Genomic DNA, 18408 nt, shown 5'->3' with positions numbered 1-18408 from the left:
CGTTGCCCGAGCCTGCCCGATACTGCTGTTCAGCCCTTGCAGCGATTCAGCCTACTTCTAGGCAATTCCATGGGGCCCTGCAGGCTCACACACTCACAGCTACACGGGAGGTGAATAAAGGCCGGAGAGGAAGCCAGACAGGATTTGCTTCTTTTGCTTGCACCACAATGCAGTGCTGAAAGAGGAGGAATCTACATAAAAACGCCTTCCTGGCAACGCCCAAATGCCCTGCTGCCATGCAGATAAACACTGGCAGCGGCAGCAAGTGCATGCCCACAGCCACCCCTTGTTCCTTCACACCTTGTATCAGCTGTAATCCAGTCCAGTCCAGTGCTGCCTGCTGAGCAGCACTGACCAACACTGCCTGGGCCCAGGCTTTTATCTCTGAGGCCCCATTATGATGTCATAAAGCTGGCTCTGGAATCCTGAGGGCTCCACTATGACACGTGCAAAGTTCCGTCTGAACTTTATATAAGACGGTGAGGCTCAGTCAGTCACTCAGTGTTGCCTGAGAGGGCAACACTGCAACAGCCGGCCGCCAGGCTGTCTTTTTTTTGCACAGCTAGTTGCCTCCAGGAGGCCACAAGAGGGAGACAAGGGACTGCAAAATGGAAAATAGGCATCCACCAACTTTACAGACAACTTCTCCTTGCTCCTACAACCTCCATCCTTGCACAGTTTGTTATTCTTCTAGGTAACATAGTAACAAATCCAAATTGCTGCTCTCTTTGTAGGCAAGCAAGGCTTTGTTGCAACTGCAATTCTTACTTCTTCTTGAAATGTAGGGACGACAGTACATTCCATCACATCCATCTAGTGTACACAGGTAGGTCCATTGTGGCGGGCAGGCGAGCGGGCGGGCTGCTTTATTGGCTGTTTGCTGTTCCCCTACTCCACTCCACTATTTGACTGTTGTGCTGCATCAATCAATCAATCAATCAATCAATCAATCAATCAATCAATCAATCAATCAATCAGTGGCTGGCTCAGGTGCAGCTCTTTAACTTACCTAAAAGGGAGGGCGGAGAGAAGACAAGGAAGGTGAATGAGGTGTTCCAATGTGAAATGCCAGAAACACAGAAACACAGACGACACACAACAAGAGGTGGCAATCTATTCATTAATTGCATTTAATCAATGAGCTCATTATCACTCATGCATTGTCCAACAGGTGTTGAAATAATGGGATTAAAAGGGGAGATCCCTTCAGAAAGACAGAAACAATAGCAAAGACAAAAAACACTTTTGGAATCTGCTTTTAGTCAACACATAAGGAAAGGGTGCACCGGTCCTGGAAATACTGCAATACCAGGTCAATGCGTGGAGTGGACAGAGCAAGCTCTATTTCCATCTCCCTGTTCTAAAAATCCATTTAATATATGGTCCCCAGATAGGGGACGTATCAGATATTAAACTGATAAGAACAGATACTACACTTGATCTTAGCCAAAAGGCCGAGAAGCGATAACCCGAACGGGCCGCGCGTTGCCCGAGCCTGCCCGATACTGCTGTTCAGCCCTTGCAGCGATTCAGCCTACTTCTAGGCAATGCCATGGGGCCCTGCAGGCTCACACACTCACAGCTACACGGGAGGTGAATAAAGGCCGGAGAGGAAGCCAGACAGGATTTGCTTCTTTTGCTTGCACCACAATGCAGTGCTGAAAGAGGAGGAATCTACATAAAAACGCCTTCCTGGCAACGCCCAAATGCCCTGCTGCCATGCAGATAAACACTGGCAGCGGCAGCAAGTGCATGCCCACAGCCACCCCTTGTTCCTTCACACCTTGTATCAGCTGTAATCCAGTCCAGTCCAGTGCTGCCTGCTGAGCAGCACTGACCAACACTGCCTGGGCCCAGGCTTTTATCTCTGAGGCCCCATTATGATGTCAGAAAGCTGGCTCTGGAATCCTGAGGGCTCCACTATGACACGTGCAAAGTTCCGTCTGAACTTTATATAAGACGGTGAGGCTCAGTCAGTCACTCAGTGTTGCCTGAGAGGGCAACACTGCAACAGCCGGCCGCCAGGCTGTCTTTTTTTTGCACAGCTAGTTGCCTCCAGGAGGCCACAAGAGGGAGACAAGGGACTGCAAAATGGAAAATAGGCATCCACCAACTTTACAGACAACTTCTCCTTGCTCCTACAACCTCCATCCTTGCACAGTTTGTTATTCTTCTAGGTAACATAGTAACAAATCCAAATTGCTGCTCTCTTTGTAGGCAAGCAAGGCTTTGTTGCAACTGCAATTCTTACTTCTTCTTGAAATGTAGGGACGACAGTACATTCCATCACATCCATCTAGTGTACACAGGTAGGTCCATTGTGGCGGGCAGGCGAGCGGGCGGGCTGCTTTATTGGCTGTTTGCTGTTCCCCTACTCCACTCCACTATTTGACTGTTGTGCTGCATCAATCAATCAATCAATCAATCAATCAATCAATCAATCAATCAATCAATCAATCAATCAATCAGTGGCTGGCTCAGGTGCAGCTCTTTAACTTACCTAAAAGGGAGGGCGGAGAGAAGACAAGGAAGGTGAATGAGGTGTTCCAATGTGAAATGCCGGAAACACAGAAACACAGACGACACACAACAAGAGGTGGCAATCTATTCATTAATTGCATTTAATCAATGAGCTCATTATCACTCATGCATTGTCCAACAGGTGTTGAAATAATGGGATTAAAAGGGGAGATCCCTTCAGAAAGACAGAAACAATAGCAAAGACAAAAAACACTTTTGGAATCTGCTTTTAGTCAACACATAAGGAAAGGGTGCACCGGTCCTGGAAATACTGCAATACCAGGTCAATGCGTGGAGTGGACAGAGCAAGCTCTATTTCCATCTCCCTCTTCTAAAAATCCATTTAATATATGGTCCCCAGATAGGGGACGTATCAGATATTAAACTGATAAGAACAGATACTACACTTGATCTTAGCCAAAAGGCCGAGAAGCGATAACCCGAACGGGCCGCGCGTTGCCCGAGCCTGCCCGATACTGCTGTTCAGCCCTTGCAGCGATTCAGCCTACTTCTAGGCAATTCCATGGGGCCCTGCAGGCTCACACACTCACAGCTACACGGGAGGTGAATAAAGGCCGGAGAGGAAGCCAGACAGGATTTGCTTCTTTTGCTTGCACCACAATGCAGTGCTGAAAGAGGAGGAATCTACATAAAAACGCCTTCCTGGCAACGCCCAAATGCCCTGCTGCCATGCAGATAAACACTGGCAGCGGCAGCAAGTGCATGCCCACAGCCACCCCTTGTTCCTTCACACCTTGTATCAGCTGTAATCCAGTCCAGTCCAGTGCTGCCTGCTGAGCAGCACTGACCAACACTGCCTGGGCCCAGGCTTTTATCTCTGAGGCCCCATTATGATGTCAGAAAGCTGGCTCTGGAATCCTGAGGGCTCCACTATGACACGTGCAAAGTTCCGTCTGAACTTTATATAAGACGGTGAGGCTCAGTCAGTCACTCAGTGTTGCCTGAGAGGGCAACACTGCAACAGCCGGCCGCCAGGCTGTCTTTTTTTTGCACAGCTAGTTGCCTCCAGGAGGCCACAAGAGGGAGACAAGGGACTGCAAAATGGAAAATAGGCATCCACCAACTTTACAGACAACTTCTCCTTGCTCCTACAACCTCCATCCTTGCACAGTTTGTTATTCTTCTAGGTAACATAGTAACAAATCCAAATTGCTGCTCTCTTTGTAGGCAAGCAAGGCTTTGTTGCAACTGCAATTCTTACTTCTTCTTGAAATGTAGGGACGACAGTACATTCCATCACATCCATCTAGTGTACACAGGTAGGTCCATTATGGCGGGCAGGCGAGCGGGCGGGCTGCTTTATTGGCTGTTTGCTGTTCCCCTACTCCACTCCACTATTTGACTGTTGTGCTGCATCAATCAATCAATCAATCAATCAATCAATCAATCAATCAATCAATCAATCAGTGGCTGGCTCAGGTGCAGCTCTTTAACTTACCTAAAAGGGAGGGCGGAGAGAAGACAAGGAAGGTGAATGAGGTGTTCCAATGTGAAATGCCGGAAACACAGAAACACAGACGACACACAACAAGAGGTGGCAATCTATTCATTAATTGCATTTAATCAATGAGCTCATTATCACTCATGCATTGTCCAACAGGTGTTGAAATAATGGGATTAAAAGGGGAGATCCCTTCAGAAAGACAGAAACAATAGCAAAGACAAAAAACACTTTTGGAATCTGCTTTTAGTCAACACATAAGGAAAGGGTGCACCGGTCCTGGAAATACTGCAATACCAGGTCAATGCGTGGAGTGGACAGAGCAAGCTCTATTTCCATCTCCCTGTTCTAAAAATCCATTTAATATATGGTCCCCAGATAGGGGACGTATCAGATATTAAACTGATAAGAACAGATACTACACTTGATCTTAGCCAAAAGGCCGAGAAGCGATAACCCGAACGGGCCGCGCGTTGCCCGAGCCTGCCCGATACTGCTGTTCAGCCCTTGCAGCGATTCAGCCTACTTCTAGGCAATTCCATGGGGCCCTGCAGGCTCACACACTCACAGCTACACGGGAGGTGAATAAAGGCCGGAGAGGAAGCCAGACAGGATTTGCTTCTTTTGCTTGCACCACAATGCAGTGCTGAAAGAGGAGGAATCTACATAAAAACGCCTTCCTGGCAACGCCCAAATGCCCTGCTGCCATGCAGATAAACACTGGCAGCGGCAGCAAGTGCATGCCCACAGCCACCCCTTGTTCCTTCACACCTTGTATCAGCTGTAATCCAGTCCAGTCCAGTGCTGCCTGCTGAGCAGCACTGACCAACACTGCCTGGGCCCAGGCTTTTATCTCTGAGGCCCCATTATGATGTCAGAAAGCTGGCTCTGGAATCCTGAGGGCTCCACTATGACACGTGCAAAGTTCCGTCTGAACTTTATATAAGACGGTGAGGCTCAGTCAGTCACTCAGTGTTGCCTGAGAGGGCAACACTGCAACAGCCGGCCGCCAGGCTGTCTTTTTTTTGCACAGCTAGTTGCCTCCAGGAGGCCACAAGAGGGAGACAAGGGACTGCAAAATGGAAAATAGGCATCCACCAACTTTACAGACAACTTCTCCTTGCTCCTACAACCTCCATCCTTGCACAGTTTGTTATTCTTCTAGGTAACATAGTAACAAATCCAAATTGCTGCTCTCTTTGTAGGCAAGCAAGGCTTTGTTGCAACTGCAATTCTTACTTCTTCTTGAAATGTAGGGACGACAGTACATTCCATCACATCCATCTAGTGTACACAGGTAGGTCCATTGTGGCGGGCAGGCGAGCGGGCGGGCTGCTTTATTGGCTGTTTGCTGTTCCCCTACTCCACTCCACTATTTGACTGTTGTGCTGCATCAATCAATCAATCAATCAATCAATCAATCAATCAATCAATCAGTGGCTGGCTCAGGTGCAGCTCTTTAACTTACCTAAAAGGGAGGGCGGAGAGAAGACAAGGAAGGTGAATGAGGTGTTCCAATGTGAAATGCCGGAAACACAGAAACACAGACGACACACAACAAGAGGTGGCAATCTATTCATTAATTGCATTTAATCAATGAGCTCATTATCACTCATGCATTGTCCAACAGGTGTTGAAATAATGGGATTAAAAGGGGAGATCCCTTCAGAAAGACAGAAACAATAGCAAAGACAAAAAACACTTTTGGAATCTGCTTTTAGTCAACACATAAGGAAAGGGTGCACCGGTCCTGGAAATACTGCAATACCAGGTCAATGCGTGGAGTGGACAGAGCAAGCTCTATTTCCATCTCCCTGTTCTAAAAATCCATTTAATATATGGTCCCCAGATAGGGGACGTATCAGATATTAAACTGATAAGAACAGATACTACACTTGATCTTAGCCAAAAGGCCGAGAAGCGATAACCCGAACGGGCCGCGCGTTGCCCGAGCCTGCCCGATACTGCTGTTCAGCCCTTGCAGCGATTCAGCCTACTTCTAGGCAATTCCATGGGGCCCTGCAGGCTCACACACTCACAGCTACACGGGAGGTGAATAAAGGCCGGAGAGGAAGCCAGACAGGATTTGCTTATTTTGCTTGCACCACAATGCAGTGCTGAAAGAGGAGGAATCTACATAAAAACGCCTTCCTGGCAACGCCCAAATGCCCTGCTGCCATGCAGATAAACACTGGCAGCGGCAGCAAGTGCATGCCCACAGCCACCCCTTGTTCCTTCACACCTTGTATCAGCTGTAATCCAGTCCAGTCCAGTGCTGCCTGCTGAGCAGCACTGACCAACACTGCCTGGGCCCAGGCTTTTATCTCTGAGGCCCCATTATGATGTCAGAAAGCTGGCTCTGGAATCCTGAGGGCTCCACTATGACACGTGCAAAGTTCCGTCTGAACTTTATATAAGACGGTGAGGCTCAGTCAGTCACTCAGTGTTGCCTGAGAGGGCAACACTGCAACAGCCGGCCGCCAGGCTGTCTTTTTTTTGCACAGCTAGTTGCCTCCAGGAGGCCACAAGAGGGAGACAAGGGACTGCAAAATGGAAAATAGGCATCCACCAACTTTACAGACAACTTCTCCTTGCTCCTACAACCTCCATCCTTGCACAGTTTGTTATTCTTCTAGGTAACATAGTAACAAATCCAAATTGCTGCTCTCTTTGTAGGCAAGCAAGGCTTTGTTGCAACTGCAATTCTTACTTCTTCTTGAAATGTAGGGACGACAGTACATTCCATCACATCCATCTAGTGTACACAGGTAGGTCCATTGTGGCGGGCAGGCGAGCGGGCGGGCTGCTTTATTGGCTGTTTGCTGTTCCCCTACTCCACTCCACTATTTGACTGTTGTGCTGCATCAATCAATCAATCAATCAATCAATCAATCAATCAGTGGCTGGCTCAGGTGCAGCTCTTTAACTTACCTAAAAGGGAGGGCGGAGAGAAGACAAGGAAGGTGAATGAGGTGTTCCAATGTGAAATGCCGGAAACACAGAAACACAGACGACACACAACAAGAGGTGGCAATCTATTCATTAATTGCATTTAATCAATGAGCTCATTATCACTCATGCATTGTCCAACAGGTGTTGAAATAATGGGATTAAAAGGGGAGATCCCTTCAGAAAGACAGAAACAATAGCAAAGACAAAAAACACTTTTGGAATCTGCTTTTAGTCAACACATAAGGAAAGGGTGCACCGGTCCTGGAAATACTGCAATACCAGGTCAATGCGTGGAGTGGACAGAGCAAGCTCTATTTCCATCTCCCTGTTCTAAAAATCCATTTAATATATGGTCCCCAGATAGGGGACGTATCAGATATTAAACTGATAAGAACAGATACTACACTTGATCTTAGCCAAAAGGCCGAGAAGCGATAACCCGAACGGGCCGCGCGTTGCCCGAGCCTGCCCGATACTGCTGTTCAGCCCTTGCAGCGATTCAGCCTACTTCTAGGCAATTCCATGGGGCCCTGCAGGCTCACACACTCACAGCTACACGGGAGGTGAATAAAGGCCGGAGAGGAAGCCAGACAGGATTTGCTTCTTTTGCTTGCACCACAATGCAGTGCTGAAAGAGGAGGAATCTACATAAAAACGCCTTCCTGGCAACGCCCAAATGCCCTGCTGCCATGCAGATAAACACTGGCAGCGGCAGCAAGTGCATGCCCACAGCCACCCCTTGTTCCTTCACACCTTGTATCAGCTGTAATCCAGTCCAGTCCAGTGCTGCCTGCTGAGCAGCACTGACCAACACTGCCTGGGCCCAGGCTTTTATCTCTGAGGCCCCATTATGATGTCAGAAAGCTGGCTCTGGAATCCTGAGGGCTCCACTATGACACGTGCAAAGTTCCGTCTGAACTTTATATAAGACGGTGAGGCTCAGTCAGTCACTCAGTGTTGCCTGAGAGGGCAACACTGCAACAGCCGGCCGCCAGGCTGTCTTTTTTTTGCACAGCTAGTTGCCTCCAGGAGGCCACAAGAGGGAGACAAGGGACTGCAAAATGGAAAATAGGCATCCACCAACTTTACAGACAACTTCTCCTTGCTCCTACAACCTCCATCCTTGCACAGTTTGTTATTCTTCTAGGTAACATAGTAACAAATCCAAATTGCTGCTCTCTTTGTAGGCAAGCAAGGCTTTGTTGCAACTGCAATTCTTACTTCTTCTTGAAATGTAGGGACGACAGTACATTCCATCACATCCATCTAGTGTACACAGGTAGGTCCATTGTGGCGGGCAGGCGAGCGGGCGGGCTGCTTTATTGGCTGTTTGCTGTTCCCCTACTCCACTCCACTATTTGACTGTTGTGCTGCATCAATCAATCAATCAATCAATCAATCAATCAATCAATCAATCAATCAATCAATCAATCAATCAATCAATCAGTGGCTGGCTCAGGTGCAGCTCTTTAACTTACCTAAAAGGGAGGGCGGAGAGAAGACAAGGAAGGTGAATGAGGTGTTCCAATGTGAAATGCCGGAAACACAGAAACACAGACGACACACAACAAGAGGTGGCAATCTATTCATTAATTGCATTTAATCAATGAGCTCATTATCACTCATGCATTGTCCAACAGGTGTTGAAATAATGGGATTAAAAGGGGAGATCCCTTCAGAAAGACAGAAACAATAGCAAAGACAAAAAACACTTTTGGAATCTGCTTTTAGTCAACACATAAGGAAAGGGTGCACCGGTCCTGGAAATACTGCAATACCAGGTCAATGCGTGGAGTGGACAGAGCAAGCTCTATTTCCATCTCCCTGTTCTAAAAATCCATTTTATATATGGTCCCCAGATAGGGGACGTATCAGATATTAAACTGATAAGAACAGATACTACACTTGATCTTAGCCAAAAGGCCGAGAAGCGATAACCCGAACGGGCCGCGCGTTGCCCGAGCCTGCCCGATACTGCTGTTCAGCCCTTGCAGCGATTCAGCCTACTTCTAGGCAATTCCATGGGGCCCTGCAGGCTCACACACTCACAGCTACACGGGAGGTGAATAAAGGCCGGAGAGGAAGCCAGACAGGATTTGCTTCTTTTGCTTGCACCACAATGCAGTGCTGAAAGAGGAGGAATCTACATAAAAACGCCTTCCTGGCAACGCCCAAATGCCCTGCTGCCATGCAGATAAACACTGGCAGCGGCAGCAAGTGCATGCCCACAGCCACCCCTTGTTCCTTCACACCTTGTATCAGCTGTAATCCAGTCCAGTCCAGTGCTGCCTGCTGAGCAGCACTGACCAACACTGCCTGGGCCCAGGCTTTTATCTCTGAGGCCCCATTATGATGTCAGAAAGCTGGCTCTGGAATCCTGAGGGCTCCACTATGACACGTGCAAAGTTCCGTCTGAACTTTATATAAGACGGTGAGGCTCAGTCAGTCACTCAGTGTTGCCTGAGAGGGCAACACTGCAACAGCCGGCCGCCAGGCTGTCTTTTTTTTGCACAGCTAGTTGCCTCCAGGAGGCCACAAGAGGGAGACAAGGGACTGCAAAATGGAAAATAGGCATCCACCAACTTTACAGACAACTTCTCCTTGCTCCTACAACCTCCATCCTTGCACAGTTTGTTATTCTTCTAGGTAACATAGTAACAAATCCAAATTGCTGCTCTCTTTGTAGGCAAGCAAGGCTTTGTTGCAACTGCAATTCTTACTTCTTCTTGAAATGTAGGGACGACAGTACATTCCATCACATCCATCTAGTGTACACAGGTAGGTCCATTGTGGCGGGCAGGCGAGCGGGCGGGCTGCTTTATTGGCTGTTTGCTGTTCCCCTACTCCACTCCACTATTTGACTGTTGTGCTGCATCAATCAATCAATCAATCAATCAATCAATCAATCAATCAATCAATCAATCAATCAGTGGCTGGCTCAGGTGCAGCTCTTTAACTTACCTAAAAGGGAGGGCGGAGAGAAGACAAGGAAGGTGAATGAGGTGTTCCAATGTGAAATGCCGGAAACACAGAAACACAGACGACACACAACAAGAGGTGGCAATCTATTCATTAATTGCATTTAATCAATGAGCTCATTATCACTCATGCATTGTCCAACAGGTGTTGAAATAATGGGATTAAAAGGGGAGATCCCTTCAGAAAGACAGAAACAATAGCAAAGACAAAAAACACTTTTGGAATCTGCTTTTAGTCAACACATAAGGAAAGGGTGCACCGGTCCTGGAAATACTGCAATACCAGGTCAATGCGTGGAGTGGACAGAGCAAGCTCTATTTCCATCTCCCTGTTCTAAAAATCCATTTAATATATGGTCCCCAGATAGGGGACGTATCAGATATTAAACTGATAAGAACAGATACTACACTTGATCTTAGCCAAAAGGCCGAGAAGCGATAACCCGAACGGGCCGCGCGTTGCCCGAGCCTGCCCGATACTGCTGTTCAGCCCTTGCAGCGATTCAGCCTACTTCTAGGCAATTCCATGGGGCCCTGCAGGCTCACACACTCACAGCTACACGGGAGGTGAATAAAGGCCGGAGAGGAAGCCAGACAGGATTTGCTTCTTTTGCTTGCACCACAATGCAGTGCTGAAAGAGGAGGAATCTACATAAAAACGCCTTCCTGGCAACGCCCAAATGCCCTGCTGCCATGCAGATAAACACTGGCAGCGGCAGCAAGTGCATGCCCACAGCCACCCCTTGTTCCTTCACACCTTGTATCAGCTGTAATCCAGTCCAGTCCAGTGCTGCCTGCTGAGCAGCACTGACCAACACTGCCTGGGCCCAGGCTTTTATCTCTGAGGCCCCATTATGATGTCAGAAAGCTGGCTCTGGAATCCTGAGGGCTCCACTATGACACGTGCAAAGTTCCGTCTGAACTTTATATAAGACGGTGAGGCTCAGTCAGTCACTCAGTGTTGCCTGAGAGGGCAACACTGCAACAGCCGGCCGCCAGGCTGTCTTTTTTTTGCACAGCTAGTTGCCTCCAGGAGGCCACAAGAGGGAGACAAGGGACTGCAAAATGGAAAATAGGCATCCACCAACTTTACAGACAACTTCTCCTTGCTCCTACAACCTCCATCCTTGCACAGTTTGTTATTCTTCTAGGTAACATAGTAACAAATCCAAATTGCTGCTCTCTTTGTAGGCAAGCAAGGCTTTGTTGCAACTGCAATTCTTACTTCTTCTTGAAATGTAGGGACGACAGTACATTCCATCACATCCATCTAGTGTACACAGGTAGGTCCATTGTGGCGGGCAGGCGAGCGGGCGGGCTGCTTTATTGGCTGTTTGCTGTTCCCCTACTCCACTCCACTATTTGACTGTTGTGCTGCATCAATCAATCAATCAATCAATCAATCAATCAATCAATCAGTGGCTGGCTCAGGTGCAGCTCTTTAACTTACCTAAAAGGGAGGGCGGAGAGAAGACAAGGAAGGTGAATGAGGTGTTCCAATGTGAAATGCCGGAAACACAGAAACACAGACGACACACAACAAGAGGTGGCAATCTATTCATTAATTGCATTTAATCAATGAGCTCATTATCACTCATGCATTGTCCAACAGGTGTTGAAATAATGGGATTAAAAGGGGAGATCCCTTCAGAAAGACAGAAACAATAGCAAAGACAAAAAACACTTTTGGAATCTGCTTTTAGTCAACACATAAGGAAAGGGTGCACCGGTCCTGGAAATACTGCAATACCAGGTCAATGCGTGGAGTGGACAGAGCAAGCTCTATTTCCATCTCCCTGTTCTAAAAATCCATTTACTATATGGTCCCCAGATAGGGGACGTATCAGATATTAAACTGATAAGAACAGATACTACACTTGATCTTAGCCAAAAGGCCGAGAAGCGATAACCCGAACGGGCCGCGCGTTGCCCGAGCCTGCCCGATACTGCTGTTCAGCCCTTGCAGCGATTCAGCCTACTTCTAGGCAATTCCATGGGGCCCTGCAGGCTCACACACTCACAGCTACACGGGAGGTGAATAAAGGCCGGAGAGGAAGCCAGACAGGATTTGCTTCTTTTGCTTGCACCACAATGCAGTGCTGAAAGAGGAGGAATCTACATAAAAACGCCTTCCTGGCAACGCCCAAATGCCCTGCTGCCATGCAGATAAACACTGGCAGCGGCAGCAAGTGCATGCCCACAGCCACCCCTTGTTCCTTCACACCTTGTATCAGCTGTAATCCAGTCCAGTCCAGTGCTGCCTGCTGAGCAGCACTGACAAACACTGCCTGGGCCCAGGCTTTTATCTCTGAGGCCCCATTATGATGTCAGAAAGCTGGCTCTGGAATCCTGAGGGCTCCACTATGACACGTGCAAAGTTCCGTCTGAACTTTATATAAGACGGTGAGGCTCAGTCAGTCACTCAGTGTTGCCTGAGAGGGCAACACTGCAACAGCCGGCCGCCAGGCTGTCTTTTTTTTGCACAGCTAGTTGCCTCCAGGAGGCCACAAGAGGGAGACAAGGGACTGCAAAATGGAAAATAGGCATCCACCAACTTTACAGACAACTTCTCCTTGCTCCTACAACCTCCATCCTTGCACAGTTTGTTATTCTTCTAGGTAACATAGTAACAAATCCAAATTGCTGCTCTCTTTGTAGGCAAGCAAGGCTTTGTTGCAACTGCAATTCTTACTTCTTCTTGAAATGTAGGGACGACCGTACATTCCATCACATCCATCTAGTGTACACAGGTAGGTCCATTGTGGCGGGCAGGCGAGCGGGCGGGCTGCTTTATTGGCTGTTTGCTGTTCCCCTACTCCACTCCACTATTTGACTGTTGTGCTGCATCAATCAATCAATCAATCAATCAATCAATCAATCAATCAATCAGTGGCTGGCTCAGGTGCAGCTCTTTAACTTACCTAAAAGGGAGGGCGGAGAGAAGACAAGGAAGGTGAATGAGGTGTTCCAATGTGAAATGCCGGAAACACAGAAACACAGACGACACACAACAAGAGGTGGCAATCTATTCATTAATTGCATTTAATCAATGAGCTCATTATCACTCATGCATTGTCCAACAGGTGTTGAAATAATGGGATTAAAAGGGGAGATCCCTTCAGAAAGACAGAAACAATAGCAAAGACAAAAAACACTTTTGGAATCTGCTTTTAGTCAACACATAAGGAAAGGGTGCACCGGTCCTGGAAATACTGCAATACCAGGTCAATGCGTGGAGTGGACAGAGCAAGCTCTATTTCCATCTCCCTGTTCTAAAAATCCATTTAATATATGGTCCCCAGATAGGGGACGTATCAGATATTAAACTGATAAGAACAGATACTACACTTGATCTTAGCCAAAAGGCCGAGAAGCGATAACCCGAACGGGCCGCGCGTTGTCCGAGCCTGCCCGATACTGCTGTTCAGCCCTTGCAGCGATTCAGCCTACTTCTAGGCAATTCCATGGGGCCCTGCAGGCTCACACACTCACAGCTACACGGGAGGTGAATAAAGGCCGGAGAGGAAGCCAGACAGGATTTGCTTCTTTTGCTTGCACCACAATGCAGTGCTGAAAGAGGAGGAATCTACATAAAAACGCCTTCCTGGCAACGCCCAAATGCCCTGCTGCCATGCAGATAAACACTGGCAGCGGCAGCAAGTGCATGCCCACAGCCACCCCTTGTTCCTTCACACCTTGTATCAGCTGTAATCCAGTCCAGTCCAGTGCTGCCTGCTGAGCAGCACTGACCAACACTGCCTGGGCCCAGGCTTTTATCTCTGAGGCCCCATTATGATGTCAGAAAGCTGGCTCTGGAATCCTGAGGGCTCCACTATGACACGTGCAAAGTTCCGTCTGAACTTTATATAAGACGGTGAGGCTCAGTCAGTCACTCAGTGTTGCCTGAGAGGGCAACACTGCAACAGCCGGCCGCCAGGCTGTCTTTTTTTTGCACAGCTAGTTGCCTCCAGGAGGCCACAAGAGGGAGACAAGGGACTGCAAAATGGAAAATAGGCATCCACCAACTTTACAGACAACTTCTCCTTGCTCCTACAACCTCCATCCTTGCACAGTTTGTTATTCTTCTAGGTAACATAGTAACAAATCCAAATTGCTGCTCTCTTTGTAGGCAAGCAAGGCTTTGTTGCAACTGCAATTCTTACTTCTTCTTGAAATGTAGGGACGACAGTACATTCCATCACATCCATCTAGTGTACACAGGTAGGTCCATTGTGGCGGGCAGGCGAGCGGGCGGGCTGCTTTATTGGCTGTTTGCTGTTCCCCTACTCCACTCCACTATTTGACTGTTGTGCTGCATCAATCAATCAATCAATCAATCAATCAATCAATCAATCAATCAATCAATCAATCAATCAGTGGCTGGCTCAGGTGCAGCTCTTTAACTTACCTAAAAGGGAGGGCGGAGAGAAGACAAGGAAGGTGAATGAGGTGTTCCAATGTGAAATGCCGGAAACACAGAAACACAGACGACACACAACAAGAGGTGGCAATCTATTCATTAATTGCATTTAATCAATGAGCTCATTATCACTCATGCATTGTCCAACAGGTGTTGAAATAATGGGATTAAAAGGGGAGATCCCTTCAGAAAGACAGAAACAATAGCAAAGACAAAAAACACTTTTGGAATCTGCTTTTAGTCAACACATAAGGAAAGGGTGCACCGGTCCTGGAAATACTGCAATACCAGGTCAATGCGTGGAGTGGACAGAGCAAGCTCTATTTCCATCTCCCTGTTCTAAAAATCCATTTAATATATGGTCCCCAGATAGGGGACGTATCAGATATTAAACTGATAAGAACAGATAAGGTTTCAACAAAGTTTTTTATTGGCAAAAATAATATATTTTACAGACTTTTTTTAAAATTGAAACCACAAGATAAAATCAACAGCATAATACATGAATATTCATACATTTAAATGAATACAAAAGTAATAATAATAAGACCAGTAATACAGATGTTATAATAAAAGTACAGAACAATAGCAGGATAAAATTTATACAGGGCATAAAAGACATAAAAGAATAAAACCATTTTTATTTACAATGTTATGGTATTCCACATTTGCAAACACCACATGGATGTTGCTTCTTTTACCCCTAGCTGCTTTTTGTCCCTAAGATAATAAATATACATTTCACTTAGGGCATATTTCACACAATTTTTAACGTCAATAAAATCATGTTTAAAAAGCAGAATGTTCCTAACCTTCCAGATGGCATTCTTAAAACAGTTTAAAATGATCCAACAGACCATTTGCTGTTTAAAACTTGGGCAGTTAAAAAGACCATAAAACACGTATTCAAATTTAAGATCTTTAAGACCGCAGGCCCATTTCAGCAATGGGCCTACCTTCCTCCAAACCTCCTGTGCATATGGGCAGTTCCAAAACAGGTGCATTACCGTCTCGTCGTCACCACACCTGTCTCTCGGGCACTTGGCTCTCGCCACCAGTCCTCGCCTATGCTGGAATTCACGAGTAGGGAGGCACTGGTGAACGATTGCCCAGGCAAGGTCCTTGTGCACATTTGCCATAAATTTCCCGAAAACGTTCCGCCACACCACCTTGGACCTTGCCTGTGAGAAATTTGAAACTGCCAGTGTATCCTCCTGCCGCCTACAGGAGAGTGACACTTTTTTCTGGTCCCCCAATATGTCAGGCTCCAATTCTTGGAGACCTAGGAGCCTGACAGTTTTTTCGAGCACCGCATATTGTTTTGGGGGACACAGAAGCACAGGAGAATTCAAAGGGACACGAAACCATCGTTTAAAAATCATGCCCGTAGCGTACTTTAAAAAGTAGCTAAAAATACCATCAGAATTATACATTTTAAAACAGAAGCAAAAGTATTTAATGTAAAAGAAGTTAAAAAGGTTAGGAACATCTCTCCCGCCATTGTCCTTACATCTGTACATAAAATCACGTTTTAGTTTTTCCATTTTGGAACCCCATAAAAACATAAAACAGATCCTGGTCACTTTTTTAATATATAAAATTGTTGGAGGGAAAACCATAGCTACATAAAGCATTATGGGTAATAAAACAGATTTAATTATTAAAACTTTTCCCTCCATGGTGAGATTTCTCAAATTCCACATTAAAACCTTTTTTTCCATTTTGGCAATTACTGAATCCCAATTGGGTCTCCCATCGTTTTCTTGATTAAAAACAATTCCTAAAATTTTTATCTGATCCTGCTGCATGTTAACTCCTGGTGTCACAGAGGAATCCCATACACCAGTATAAAAACAGTCACACTTATCAACGTTTAATTTAAAACCAGAGGCTTCACAAAAAAAGCCGGTGTTCCTCAATGCCCGTCTCATAGAAGCGGCGTCTGGGCATAGGACGGTGGCGTCATCCATATAGCCTAGGATTTTTACCTGGTTCCCCCTTCCTCCAGGTATGGGCACGCCTCTGATGACTTTATCATCTCTTATTAGGGTGAACAGAGGTTCTATGGCACAAATAAAAAGGAGCGGAGACAACGGGCACCCCTGTTTCACCCCTGATAAAAGAGGAACACCTTTAGTTAAAAATCCGTTGATAGAAATTTGGCTAAAACAGGATCGATATAAAAGCTTAATACGTGTTAAAATAATTTCAGGAACAGCCATCTTTTTAAGAACCATAAAAAGATATTCATGGGAGACCCGGTCAAAAGCCTTCTCGAAATCTAAGGATAAAATAGCAAGGCTTTGACCCCTTTCTTTAAAATACCAAATGATGTCACGTAAAATATTCAGGGACTCAGTAATTGACCTCCCAGGTACCCCACATACCTGGTTTGGATGGATTAATTTATGAATAAAAGGTTTAAAACGGATTGCTATTAGTTTAGCTAAAATTTTACAATCAACGTTTAAAAGAGTAATAGGACGCCAGTTTTTTAACTGGTCCTTCTCACCTTTTTTAAAAATTAAGGACACAATCCCCCTCCTCCAGGAAGGGGGCAGCTCTTCAGTAATAAAAACTTCCTTATACAATAAAAACATGTCATTCTTTAAAATTTCCCAAAAAGCATGATAAAATTCGATGGGCAGACCATCTTCCCCAGGAGCTTTCCCATTAGAAAAACTTTTAAAAGCAAATAAAAGTTCCTCCAAGGTAATATTACGGGATAAAACTTCCTGGTCTAAAATATCTAGCTTGGCATCAAGGGAATTAAGAACATGTTCTAAAAAGGAAGGATCAATATTTTTCTTGTTAAAAAGAGATTGGTAGAAATTAAAAGCAGAATTTAAAATGCCGACCATAGTGGTTTCTCCTTCAAGGTTTAAAATGACATCTCGTTTATCCATTACCTTTTTGAAGAAGAACCGGGAACACTTCTCGCCATCCTCGAGGTGCTTTACATGTGAATTAAAAATTATTTGTTTCCCTTTCTCTTCTATGGCATGTTTTATTTCAGCTTTAAGATTTAAGATATCATCATCAACATCCATACCAATCTCCTTCAATTTAAAAAGTACATGTAAACGTTTATTAAGAACATAAAACCATTGTTTTTTCTCTTTTGCTTTCTTCTTACCTGCTCGAATAAAAAAAGCTCTGATTTTGGGTTTAATGCCCTCCCACCAGTGTAGCATAGGCTGACTGGGCGCTCTATGGGACTGCCAACACTGGTAGGTCCGCACAAACTCCTCTTTAATGATGGGGTCCTCCAGGAGTGTAGTGTTTAGTCTCCAGGGACCCCTACAAGCTTTTTGCTCTCCCTCTAGCTCCAGGTGCACCGAAAGGAGCTTGTGATCAGATAAAATATTTGTTAAAAGCAAACATTTTTTGGGAATAAAACTATTAGAAGTGAAAATAAAATCAATTCTGGAGCTCACTCTTCCATTGGACCAGGTGGGGCCTGGGTCCGCAGGCAAGAGTTCCCTCCAGCAATCTTTCAATTTAAAATCACCAATAAAATTCTTGAGCAGGTAAGAAGTACGGTCAATTTTTCGATTAAAATCCCCACCCTGCCGGTGTTCTCCATCTCGTACACAGTTAAAATCACCACCCACCAGCAGGGGGGTAGACCCAACACAAAACAATGGTAAAATCTCTAATAGTTCTGCCCTCTCCTGTTTGGTAGGAGGGGCATAAACGTTTAAAACACGAATTAAAATTCCATTAAAAAGCAAATGTATTAAAATAGCTCTGCCGGGCATGATTTCAGTCACTGTTTGGATGGAGATAAAACGACCTCGGCAGAGCAATCCAACCCCCGCAGAGCGACAGTCATTTCCACCAGACCAGACTGAGGGGCCTAGTTTCCAGTCCATCTTTAGATCTTGATATTCCAAGTCATTAGGGATTCCACATTCTTGAAGCAGGCAAAGGTCAAAGTCCACAGTCTCTAAAAATGAAAATAAAGCAGTCCTGCGAACAGGGCCCTTTAGGGACCTCACATTTAGTGAGGCGACTTTGATAGGAACCAACATAGTCTCAGTTGAGGTCAGAGTCCGAACCAGAAGAGTCGTACT

The 18408-nt window shown here is 46.0% G+C and overlaps 10 non-coding genes across 10 annotated transcripts; all 10 read right to left on the bottom strand.

Moving 5' to 3' along the window:
- Positions 1-1275: 1275 nt before the first annotated feature.
- Positions 1276-1466, bottom strand: LOC142720897 (U2 spliceosomal RNA). Its single transcript, XR_012873656.1, has one exon. It is a non-coding gene; the product is annotated as a U2 spliceosomal RNA (small nuclear RNA).
- Positions 1467-2766: 1300 nt separating this feature from the next.
- LOC142721047 (U2 spliceosomal RNA) lies at positions 2767-2957 on the bottom strand. The gene has a single exon (XR_012873805.1). It is a non-coding gene; the product is annotated as a U2 spliceosomal RNA (small nuclear RNA).
- Positions 2958-4245: 1288 nt separating this feature from the next.
- On the bottom strand, positions 4246-4436 carry LOC142720895 (U2 spliceosomal RNA). The gene has a single exon (XR_012873654.1). It is a non-coding gene; the product is annotated as a U2 spliceosomal RNA (small nuclear RNA).
- Positions 4437-5716: 1280 nt separating this feature from the next.
- Positions 5717-5907, bottom strand: LOC142720894 (U2 spliceosomal RNA). The gene has a single exon (XR_012873653.1). It is a non-coding gene; the product is annotated as a U2 spliceosomal RNA (small nuclear RNA).
- A 1272-nt stretch (positions 5908-7179) lies between these two features.
- LOC142720893 (U2 spliceosomal RNA) lies at positions 7180-7370 on the bottom strand. Its single transcript, XR_012873652.1, has one exon. It is a non-coding gene; the product is annotated as a U2 spliceosomal RNA (small nuclear RNA).
- A 1308-nt stretch (positions 7371-8678) lies between these two features.
- LOC142721050 (U2 spliceosomal RNA) lies at positions 8679-8869 on the bottom strand. Its single transcript, XR_012873808.1, has one exon. It is a non-coding gene; the product is annotated as a U2 spliceosomal RNA (small nuclear RNA).
- A 1292-nt stretch (positions 8870-10161) lies between these two features.
- LOC142720892 (U2 spliceosomal RNA) lies at positions 10162-10352 on the bottom strand. Its single transcript, XR_012873651.1, has one exon. It is a non-coding gene; the product is annotated as a U2 spliceosomal RNA (small nuclear RNA).
- A 1276-nt stretch (positions 10353-11628) lies between these two features.
- Positions 11629-11819, bottom strand: LOC142721057 (U2 spliceosomal RNA). Its single transcript, XR_012873814.1, has one exon. It is a non-coding gene; the product is annotated as a U2 spliceosomal RNA (small nuclear RNA).
- A 1280-nt stretch (positions 11820-13099) lies between these two features.
- On the bottom strand, positions 13100-13290 carry LOC142720891 (U2 spliceosomal RNA). Its single transcript, XR_012873649.1, has one exon. It is a non-coding gene; the product is annotated as a U2 spliceosomal RNA (small nuclear RNA).
- A 1296-nt stretch (positions 13291-14586) lies between these two features.
- LOC142721070 (U2 spliceosomal RNA) lies at positions 14587-14778 on the bottom strand. The gene has a single exon (XR_012873826.1). It is a non-coding gene; the product is annotated as a U2 spliceosomal RNA (small nuclear RNA).
- Between the last annotated feature and the right edge of the window lie 3630 nt (positions 14779-18408).

Source organism: Rhinoderma darwinii, unplaced genomic scaffold, assembly GCF_050947455.1.
Source record: "Rhinoderma darwinii isolate aRhiDar2 unplaced genomic scaffold, aRhiDar2.hap1 Scaffold_513, whole genome shotgun sequence".
Taxonomy (NCBI): domain Eukaryota; kingdom Metazoa; phylum Chordata; class Amphibia; order Anura; family Rhinodermatidae; genus Rhinoderma; species Rhinoderma darwinii.
Note: the sequence above shows the minus strand (reverse complement) of the source record. Positions and strands in the feature narration are given on the sequence as shown.